The following is an 11,914-nucleotide window of genomic DNA, read 5'->3' as shown; positions in this document are numbered from 1 at the left end:
TTCTTGCAGCCATTTAGAAATACTGTGCGAGCTGTGATTGGTCACAGCTTGTCACATGGTACAAGGCTGTTGTGATTAGCCCTGTACCATGTAATCTCTGTGATCATTCACAGATTTCACACGTGGTAAGCAATGATGTCAGAAGTAAAAAAAATAACCCAAATTAGTTTATAACCAAAAATTATAATTTACAAAAAAAAAATTTTTACGTTTTTATTTTATTTTTTTATATTATTATTTTTGTTGTTTTTTTTGGTATACTGTCACACTGTCACACTAGTGACACTGTACTACTTGTAGGGAGTGATGAAGATTTTTTTTTTTTTTTTTACACTGATTGCTTTTACACCCATAAAGGCTGTAAAAAAAATAATTTCTCTTTCTCTCTGGCTGCATTCTTGCAGCCATTGAGAAATACTGTGCAAGCTGTGATTGGTCACAGCTTGTCACATGGTACAAGGCTGTTGTGAATAGCCCTATACCATGTAACCTCTGTGATCATTCACAGATTTCACACGTGGTAAGCAATGATGTCAGAGGTGACATCTTGCTTACTACTCTTCGTGTGATCACTGATTTGGCCAATCCTTTGTTTCAAGGAGCACAATACAACGATACGTAACAAAAATGAGATGCATGGTCAAGTTGCCAGAAAGAAGCCTTTACTGTGCCAGTGCCACCGGGCTTTTTTGAATTAAGGCCTAAACCTAGTCTTTTTGTATGTGAACTCTGAAGTGACTACCGCTCTACCCCTTCATTATTCCTGCTGCTTATCTTCTAGAAGGTGATGTGTATAATTTTGTGCATCTGCTGGGCGTTCCCAGAAAAGGTATTCTGGTGGTGTCAGCAAGGGTGAGGTCTCACATAGGGCTAGATAACAGCAAAGGACCCCAAACTACCAGTGGCTCCTGTGGGGGTAGTGCTACACTTATCAAGACTGATATACCTAAGAATAATATTTGATTGGGTCCCTAAAAACGTCATATTTCAACAAGCAATCCCCCTATCCGTGTAAGCAAGCCAAGTGTAGCGCTACCTTCTTGAGGGCCGCTGAGTTTTTGGGTCCCCTTAAGCTCTGCACAGTCAAGCAACACGCATTTTCCACACTTTCAGCCAAATTCAGTAAATAGCTCATGAGTTTGATTTTTTTTTTGTTTTATTAAGGATTAACAACTTGGATGGGGTCTAGGGGTATATGGGATGCCCAATAGAACTCAACAATTTGGAGGACAACTTCTTAGACAAAAATGGCAAGAATCCAGCAGAAATTTCAAAAGTACAAATGGATCCTAGGCTCCCTACTCCTTCAGGAGTGGCACTTCCCTTCTGACAGATTAGCGCACAGTCTTTGCACGGATCACTTGGTCCCCTTGAATGAACCTCCTCAGACCCCTGATAAAAAGCTCCTCTTCCACCTTGCTTTCTTGAGGGTATCCCAGGGCAAGGGATTCCCAGACACACAAAGAATGTAGTCCCATGAAGAACGTAATGGGTATGGCACCTGACTGCCCTCTCCCTTCTTTGACCCAGGGGGTGAAGAAGTACTCACACTCTCCTGTTCCTGTAGATTTAAAAGTTGAAGCTGCTTGCAGGCCTTACGCTGGCTCCTTCCTTGGTAAACTGTGGAACAGTGGAGGTTCTTCTGTCCAGCTTCAGCCTGTAGGCAGACCCCCCTCCTCTGGGGCCCCCTCCCAGGCTCCACACCAGCAGCAATTTCTCACTCCGTCTGCCACCCCACTCCTCTGCTCACCAAGTTCTCTCATATTTAAGAGCTGACCTAGCCACCATGCCAGGCCTCTTGTCTGGGGATTGGCCAAACTCCTCTAAGTATGCAGATCAGCTCCTCTTCACTCTCTCCCACTGCTTCTAGAAACTTCTCCAAGTTTTTAAAACAGGGGGAGGTGTTACGGATCCGCCAGGTGGCACCTCTGGCAGCCCACTAGGCGGAATCACCCGGAGCGTGGGGTCTAAGTCCCGGTCTGCGTTTTCACCAGGGCCCCTGATGGTGGGGATGGACTTGGAGCAGAACCGGGACCAGGTCACGACCTCCGAGCAATACCACCCGTGGCAGAGGGAGCCTCCGTGGATAGAAGTAGGACAGAGTAGAGTCAGATGTGAGGAGGCCGGCAGGACCTGGCAGGATAAACCGGCGGTTGTCACCGTGGGAAATGGCGTGGTACCGAGACAGTAGGCAGAGAGGGGTCAGGTCGCACGCTGGGTCAGTTACCGGGGTCAGTCCGCAGAATGGTCAAACAAGCCGGGGGTCGGGACAGGAGAAGGCAGCGTAGTCAGGGACAATCCGGGTCAATCACAGGGGAAGGCAGCGTAGTCAGATAATCCGGGTCAGGGCAGGAGCAGGCAGAACGTCAAACAATCCGGGTCACAATCACAGGAAACACAGGTATCAGATCTGACCTTGCGGCGATTTGTGACAGTGCAGGGCATCTTTAAATATCGCGCCCTGCACTGCCATTGGCCGCCCAGGACGCGCCCCCGGGCTGTCATTGGTCGCCCGAGGCGCGCCCAGGGCTCCTACTGCGCATGCGCGGCCTCCTGTCAGCCGCAGCCCGCCGGGATCTGGTGCCTGTGTCCCGGCGTGAGCCGCCGCTATTGCGCATGCGCCGGGGACGGAGCCGCGGCGGACCCTGACAGGAGGTATCAGAGAACTGACCTTCAGAGCCCTTCAGCCTTAACCAGAAGTAACCTCTCACTGACTCACTCCCAGGCTGACCCATACCCAGGCTTTAGGCAAGCCTCTAACTATACAAAAAAAACTCTGTGTACACTAGAGGGCATTACACAAGAGTGGTGAAACGCATCAAGGAAGGTTGGATCTCAGGTGGAGACATGATGGTATGCAGTCTCTCTTGACAATCAATAAATACAGAAAGAGGAGCTGCTTCCGGAGTGCAGCTAATATTTTTTATACCTTTATCAAGAAAAGTGGAGACAGGCTGTGATAGCTGGCACCCGGGTTGTCCATGTGTGATAAAAGAAGCGAAGGCATGGATTTGGGTAGGTTCTTGTAACAAGTGTAGTGCCCCTCTAGATTGCCAGAGGGAGCTAGTTATCTTTTTTTTTAGTTAAAAAGGCTGAGCAGCAGCCTGGAGAAATAGTCAGCAGGGTCATATTTGGGTCTGGGCTGAGAGGCTCTGCAGGTGAGTTCCCTGATATCCCCTCTTCTCTAGAGTCTTGGAGAAGATTCTAGAAGCAGTGGGCAGGGGTAAGGAGGGGCTGGCCTGCACACTTAGAGGACTCTTGCCAATCCCCAAACAGGAGGCTTGGCATGGGGCTAGGGCAGCCTTTAAACTCCCTGGCGGTCTGATTATGTCAATATTTTTGAATGTCCGGCACTGGTGGTTTGGGGTCCTTTGCTGTTATCTAGCCCTATATGAGACCTCACCCTTGCTGACACCACCGGAATACCTTTTCTGGGAACACCCAGCAGATGCACAAAATTATACACATCAACTTCTAGAGAATAAGCAGCAGGAATAATGAAGGGGTAGAGCAGACTATGTCACTTCAGATCTCTCATACAAAAAGACTAGGCTTAGACCTTAATTTAAAAAAGCCCGGTGGCATTGGCACAGTAAAGGCTTCTTTGTGGCAACTTGACCATGCATCTCATTTTTGTTACATGTCATTGTATTGTGCTCCTTGAAACAAAGTAGACTCTTTTTCTCCTGAGGTTACCTGTGGAAGGGGCCTATCTGTAGGCTGGGACTTGGAAAGGATGATCACTCAGCCTCACCAGTCGCCGGAGGGAGGACTACTTGTGGAGCCAGGAAAGGAGCCAGCCCAGCAGAAGGCCTAAAGGCAGCCATCTACCTAAAGCAGCTCACAGGAAAGAGACTGAGTGAGTAATCCCACAACCCCTGGGACAGCTAAAGGGGAAAAGAACTCTCTGGTTGGAAACCTGATAAGCAACTTACCTGGGACTGTTCAGTGGCAGGCACTGGATCCCCTTGACCAGAGATTCCTCCAGACAGCTGAGTAAAGAAGAGGATTTATCTGGGGTCTGGGGTGGTACACCAGGAGAGGTTGGAGAACTCTTCAAGAAGAGAAGTTCTGTCTTTGGACTTGTATATAGTGGCCAGGAAGTTTCCCTCAGTTTGCAGTTCCCTTGGGCATCCCATACACCCCTTACCCTATCCAAATTCAATTCCCTTAATAAAAAAAAAACTTGTGGAGCCAGGAAAGGAGCCAGCCCAGCAGAAGGCCTAAAGGCAGCCATCTACCTAAAGCAGCTCACAGGAAAGAGACTGAGTGAGTAATCCCACAACCCTTGGGACAGCTAAAGAGGAAAAGAACACTCTGGTGGGAAACCTGATAAGCAACTTACATGGGACTGTTCAGTGGCAGGCACCGGATCCCCTTGACCAGAGATTCCTCCAGACAGCTGAGTAAAGAAGAGGATTTATCTGGGATCTGGGGTGGTACACCAAGAGAGGTTGGAGAACTCTTCAAGAAGAGAAGTTCTGTCTTTGGACTTGTATATAGTGGCCAGGAAGTTTCCCTCAGTTTGCAGTTCCCTTGGGCATCCCATACACCCCTTACCCTATCCAAATTCAATTCCCTTAATAAAAAAAAAACTTGTGGAGCCAGGAAAGGAGCCAGCCCAGCAGAAGGCCTAAAGGCAGCCATCTACCTAAAGCAGCTCACAGGAAAGAGACTGAGTGAGTAATCCCACAACCCTTGGGACAGCTAAAGGGGAAAAGAACACTCTGGTGGGAAACCTGATAAGCAACTTACATGGGACTGTTCAGTGGCAGGCACTGGATCCCCTTGACCAGAGATTCCTCCAGACAGCTGAGTAAAGAAGAGGATTTATCTGGGATCTGGGGTGGTACACCAAGAGAGGTTGGAGAACTCTTCAAGAAGAGAAGTTCTGTCTTTGGACTTGTATATAGTGGCCAGGAAGTTTCCCTCAGTTTGCAGTTCCCTTGGGCATCCCATACACCCCTTACCCTATCCAAATTCAATTCCCTTATTAAGAAAAAACTTGTGGAGCCAGGAAAGGAGCCAGCCCAGCAGAAGGCCTAAAGGCAGCCATCTACCTAAAGCAGCTCACAGGAAAGAGACTGAGTGAGTAATCCCACAACCCCTGGGACAGCTAAAGGGGAAAAGAACACTCTGGTGGGAAACCTGATAAGCACCTTACCTGGGACTGTTCAGTGGCAGGCACTGGATCCCCTTGACCAGAGATTCCTCCAGACAGCTGAGTAAAGAAGAGGAGTTATCTGGGGTCTGGGGTGGTACACCAAGAGAGGTTGGAGAACTCTTCAAGAAGAGAAGTTCTGTCTTTGGACTTGTATATAGTAGCCAGGAAGTTTTCCTCAGTTTGCAGTTCCCTTGGGCATCCCATACACCCCTTACCCTATCCAAATTCAATTCCCTTAATAAAAAAAAAAAACTAAACTCAAAGACTGTTCACTGTCTCTGGAGTGCAGATCTGTGGAAACTCTGTGTTGCCTGGCTGTGCAGGATTATGGGGGGGAGGCCCAAAACTTCAGCAATTCCTAAGGGGGTAATGCTAAACAAGCAAAAGAGAATTACAAAATAAAACCAATAATAGTCATTGGTTAACCCTTTTGTGCCCTGGGGGCCATCAATCCTTGAATGACTTGAGCTCAGCAATGGTGTAGGAGTCGGAGGACGGTACCACATTACGGAGAACACATGCATAGGACACTTCCCTAAGTGCCGAAGAGTCTGAAAGCACTAGAACAAAAGGAAGATAGAAGACATGAGAGGACTATAGCGCCTCTTCTAGTGGAAGGGAGTGTCCTTAGGATATTTTTAGGAGACTGGCAGGTCTTTTTATGTTTTTTTTTATCACAGTGGTACAAGAACTGCTATTATTTGTCAGTATTCAGTGTGCTTTATACTCCCCGCAGTTCATCTTTGTCCAACCCCGACCTCTTATAACAAGAAACATTGCTGCATTTACTGGAATAAGGAGTGTCTGAGAGCGGCTACAAAGTGATCTCTATTTGGGATTGTTATTGAGAAATTCAAGCTGCTGACCTCTGAAATGGAAACCAAAACCCGGCTCCTGACTCTCACCGAGATGGACATACAGATGTAAGGAAGACCGGACTTGTAAGTGCCACCATTATCCAGCCCGGGCAGAGGTCAGCAGACTCCGGGATTATGGCCAGTTACAGTTTCCTTTCTCGGAGATGAGGTTGCAATAAAAAAAATGGACGTATCAAGTAGAGATACAGAATGCAGAATTTAAAGCAGAACTCCGACCCTTCCCGTCAGTCTTGCACAGGTGTACCGGCTCCTCTCCTGGACTGAAATAGCTTACTCTGATGTCACTGCACACTGTGAGCTTCTCACAATATGCATCAGAAGTTGCAGAAAGTCAAATAGAGCTCACTTTCCTGGCTGGAGGACGTCCAGCATCTTCGAAGACCTTCCCCCCCCCCCCCAAGCTTACTATCCCTGACCTGCCCGTTTCATTCATTGGGATTATGGCCAGTTACAGTTTCCTTTCTTGGAGATGAGGTTGCAATAAAAAAATGGACGTATCAAGTAGAGATACAGAATGCAGAATTTAAAGCAGAACTCCGACCCTTCCCTTCAGTCTTGCACAGGTGTACCGGCTCCTCTCCTGGACTGAAATAGCTTACTCTGATTTCACTGCACACTGTGAGCTTCTCACAATATGCATCAGAAGTTGCAGAAAGTCAAATAGAGCTCAATGCATTTCCTGGCTGGAGGACGTCCAGCATCTTCGAAGACCTCCCCCCCCCCCCCCCCCAAGGTTACTATCCCTGACCCACACCTTTCATTCATTGGATTTTAGTTCTTTCAATCATAGAGGCTCAGCAACACATGTAGGTTGGTGGTCTGCATGCAAATGCAGCCCGCCTAGGAGCATCCACTGCTCCAGACTGACACCCACCCATCAAGGCATTTTGATAGTTCCATCGCTCCTCCCTTGGATGAGATGGAGAGGCAGTGATGTCACAATCTACATCTCATCCAATCAGAGAACAGCTTGTGTACACTGAAAAAAATAGAAGGCATTCTATGAACAGTGGTGGTGCAGAGCAAGTGCCCCTCTATGGTCAGTCTGCAGTGGGACAGCTGCTTGCATAGAACCTGAGCAGGACCCAGAAGATTCCAGTTCAGGGGCAGACTGACCATTTGGGAACTCGGGCAAGGGCCCAGGGTCAGAAGGGGGCCCCCTGAGATGCCCCTGGTACCTTTCATAGGCTTTTTTGAGTGTGGTTTGAGTGTGATCCCCTATTTCCCGGGGGGCCCCATGAGTTGTCAGTCCGCCGCTGTTCCAGTTATTGCTGTAGTATCACCAACTACTACAGTGACAGTCAGCTTTCCCAGCGCCCCTCAGGTATTAGTTATATCTATTTATATTGTGCCAAGCTGGACCATTGTAAGTATGCCAGCCAAATAATTCCTGGAGTTCAGATCTCACTTGGTCCCAGGTATTAGACACCAATCTGAGTTTCTCATCTCAGATGAAGGTAGAAGAAATTGGAGTCTCGTTTCTATACTTGTTATTTTCCTCAGAATTATGGCCCTCGGTGTTCTGTTTGTGTATTCTAATTCCGGAGATGTAATTACATTTTGATCGGTATCTTTATTTTCTCAGACATATCATTGCTGGAGAAGGCACCACTGCTGGTCTGCCTGCACTATGCCAATATATGTGGATTTTGTGCAGCTGATGAGCAAATGTGATACAATCACAGGAGATTTCCTGACCCGAGTCTGTGGGATTTATAGTCTACATCATTATCCACCGAGTGACACCAAATTCACCCAATCTTCTCCTCTCCCATTTTCTGTGCATAATCTATGACTGGGCTCTATTTAGTTTGCGTGAAAAATTCTGCAAAACTGCCACCCGCAGTCTGATCTGTGCCAAGAGGCATCCTTGCTAGCCTAGAAGGGTTGGACTGGTCCATGGGTGAACAGGAGGATCGTCTGGTAGACCTAGATCAACCATAGTCAAAGATACGGGTAACCCATTAACACCAATGTGGGGCAGTCCCAGTGAGGACAATGGAAGGGGGAAATTCTTCAGTGACCACCGATGAAAGAAGGCAGGTGCTCTTACTTACTGATAGTGTAAAGGGGTGAATCCCCACTATCCACCATTGTAAGGGGGCTCTTCTCCACTGATCACCATTGTAAGGGGGCTCTTCTCCACTATCCACCGTTATAACAAGGCTCTTCTCCACTATCCAACAATTGTAAGGGGGCTCTTCTCCACTATCCACCATTGTAAGGGGGCTCTTCTCCACTGATCACCATTGTAAGGGGGCTCTTCTCCACTATCCACCGTTATAACAAGGCTCTTCTCCACTATCCAACAATTGTAAGGGGGCTCTTCTCCACTATCCACCATTATAACAAGGCTCTTCTCCACTATCCACCATTGTAAGGGGGCTCTTCTCCACTGATCATCATTGTAAGGGGGTTCTTCTCAACTATCTACCATTGTAAGAGGGCTCTTCTCCACAGATCATCATTGTAAGGGGGTTCTTCTCAACTATCCACCATTGTAAGAGGGCTCTTCTCCACAGATCACCATTGTAAGGGGGCTCTTCTCAACTATCCACCATTGTAAGAGGGCTCTTCTCCACAGATCACCATTGTAAGGGGGCTCTTCTCCACTATCCACCGTTATAACAAGGCTCTTCTCCACTATCCAACAATTGTAAGGGGGCTCTTCTCCACTATCCACCATTATAACAAGGCTCTTCTCCACTATCCACCATTGTAAGGGGGCTCTTCTCCACAGATCATCATTGTAAGGGGGTTCTTCTCAACTATCCACCATCGTAAGAGGGTTCTTCTCCACAGATCACCATTGTAAGGGGGCTCTTCTCAACTATCTACTATTGTAAGAGGGCTCTTCTCCACAGATCACCATTGTAAGGGGGCTCTTCTCCACTAGCCACCATTATAACAAGGCTCTTCTCCACTATCCTCCATTGCAAAGGGGTTCTTCTCAACTATCCACTGTTGTAAGGGGGCTCTTCTCCACTGATCAACATTGTAACAGGGTTCTTCTCCACTGATCACAATTGTAAGGGGGCTCTTCTCCATTATCCACCATTGTAAGGGGGCCCTTCACTATCCACCAATGTAAGAGGCTCTTCTCCACTATCCACCATTGTAAAGGAGCTCTTCTCTGCTATCCACCATTTTAACGGGACTCTTCTCCACTGTCATCCAATGTAAGGGGGTTTTTCTCCACTTTCCACCATTGTAAGGGGGCTCTTCTCTGCTATCCACCACCATAGGAGGGCTCTTCTAAACTGATCACAATTGTAAAGGGGCTCATCTCCATTATCCACCTTTGTAAGAGGGCTCTTCTCCACAGATCACCATTGTAAGGGGGCTCTTCTCCACTATCCACCGTTATAACAAGGCTCTTCTCCACTATCCAACAATTGTAAGGGGGCTCTTCTCCACTATCCACCATTATAACAAGGCTCTTCTCCACTATCCACCATTGTAAGGGGGCTCTTCTCCACTGATCATCATTGTAAGGGGGTTCTTCTCAACTATCCACCATTGTAAGAGGGCTCTTCTCCACAGATCATCATTGTAAGGGGGTTCTTCTCAACTATCCACCATCGTAAGAGGGTTCTTCTCCACAGATCACCATTGTAAGGGGGCTCTTCTCAACTATCCACCATTGTAAGAGGGCTCTTCTCCACAGATCACCATTGTAAGGGGGCTCTTCTCCACTATCCACCGTTATAACAAGGCTCTTCTCCACTATCCAACAATTGTAAGGGGGCTCTTCTCCACTATCCACCATTATAACAAGGCTCTTCTCCACTATCCACCATTGTAAGGGGGCTCTTCTCCACTGATCATCATTGTAAGGGGGTTCTTCTCAACTATCCACCATTGTAAGAGGGCTCTTCTCCACAGATCATCATTGTAAGGGGGTTCTTCTCAACTATCCACCATCGTAAGAGGGTTCTTCTCCACAGATCACCATTGTAAGGGGGCTCTTCTCAACTATCTACTATTGTAAGAGGGCTCTTCTCCACAGATCACCATTGTAAGGGGGCTCTTCTCCACTAGCCACCATTATAACAAGGCTCTTCTCCACTATCCTCCATTGCAAAGGGGTTCTTCTCAACTATCCACTGTTGTAAGGGGGCTCTTCTCCACTGATCAACATTGTAACAGGGTTCTTCTCCACTGATCACAATTGTAAGGGGGCTCTTCTCCATTATCCACCATTGTAAGGGGGCTCTTCACTATCCACCAATGTAAGAGGCTCTTCTCCACTATCCACCATTGTAAAGGAGCTCTTCTCTGCTATCCACCATTTTAACGGGACTCTTCTCCACTGTCATCCAATGTAAGGGGGTTTTTCTCCACTTTCCACCATTGTAAGGGGGCTCTTCTCTGCTATCCACCACCATAGGAGGGCTCTTCTAAACTGATCACAATTGTAAGGGGGCTCATCTCCATTATCCACCTTTGTAAGAGGGCTCTTCTCCACAGATCACCATTTTAAGGGGGCTCTTCTCCACTATCCACCGTTATAACAAGGCTCTTCTCCACTATCCAACAATTGTAAGGGGGCTCTTCTCCACTATCCACCATTATAACAAGGCTCTTCTCCACTATCCACCATTGTAAGGGGGCTCTTCTCCACTGATCATCATTGTAAGGGGGTTCTTCTCAACTATCCACCATTGTAAGAGGGCTCTTCTCCACAGATCATCATTGTAAGGGGGTTCTTCTCAACTATCCACCATCGTAAGAGGGTTCTTCTCCACAGATCACCATTGTAAGGGGGCTCTTCTCAACTATCTACTATTGTAAGAGGGCTCTTCTCCACAGATCACCATTGTAAGGGGGCTCTTCTCCACTAGCCACCATTATAACAAGGCTCTTCTCCACTATCCTCCATTGCAAAGGGGTTCTTCTCAACTATCCACTGTTGTAAGGGGGCTCTTCTCCACTGATCAACATTGTAACAGGGTTCTTCTCCACTGATCACAATTGTAAGGGGGCTCTTCTCCATTATCCACCATTGTAAGGGGGCTCTTCACTATCCACCAATGTAAGAGGCTCTTCTCCACTATCCACCATTGTAAAGGAGCTCTTCTCTGCTATCCACCATTTTAACGGGACTCTTCTCCACTGTCATCCAATGTAAGGGGGTTTTTCTCCACTTTCCACCATTGTAAGGGGGCTCTTCTCTGCTATCCACCACCATAGGAGGGCTCTTCTAAACAGATCACCATTGTAAGGGGGCTCTTCTCCACTAGCCACCATTATAACAAGGCTCTTCTCCACTATCCTCCATTGCAAAGGGGTTCTTCTCAACTATCCACTGTTGTAAGGGGGCTCTTCTCCACTGATCAACATTGTAACAGGGTTCTTCTCCACTGATCACAATTGTAAGGGGGCTCTTCTCCATTATCCACCATTGTAAGGGGGCTCTTCACTATCCACCAATGTAAGAGGCTCTTCTCCACTATCCACCATTGTAAAGGAGCTCTTCTCTGCTATCCACCATTTTAACGGGACTCTTCTCCACTGTCATCCAATGTAAGGGGGTTTTTCTCCACTTTCCACCATTGTAAGGGGGCTCTTCTCTGCTATCCACCACCATAGGAGGGCTCTTCTAAACTGATCACAATTGTAAGGGGGCTCATCTCCATTATCCACCTTTGTAAGGGGGCTCTTCACTATCCACCAATGTAAGAGGATCTTCTCCACTATCCACCATTGCAAAGGGGTTCTTCTCAACTATCCACCATTGTAAGGGGGCTCTTCTCCACTGATCACCATTGTAACAGGGTTCTTCTCCACTGATCACAATTGTAAGGGCCTCTTCTCCATTATCCACTATTGTAAGGGGGCTCTTCACTATCCACCAATGTAAGAGGCTCTT

The sequence above is a fragment of the Staurois parvus genome, unplaced genomic scaffold (assembly GCF_062004578.1).
Source record: "Staurois parvus isolate SC_StPar_1 unplaced genomic scaffold, SC_StPar_1.0 ptg000179l, whole genome shotgun sequence".
Taxonomy (NCBI): Eukaryota; Metazoa; Chordata; class Amphibia; order Anura; family Ranidae; genus Staurois; species Staurois parvus.
Note: the sequence above shows the minus strand (reverse complement) of the source record.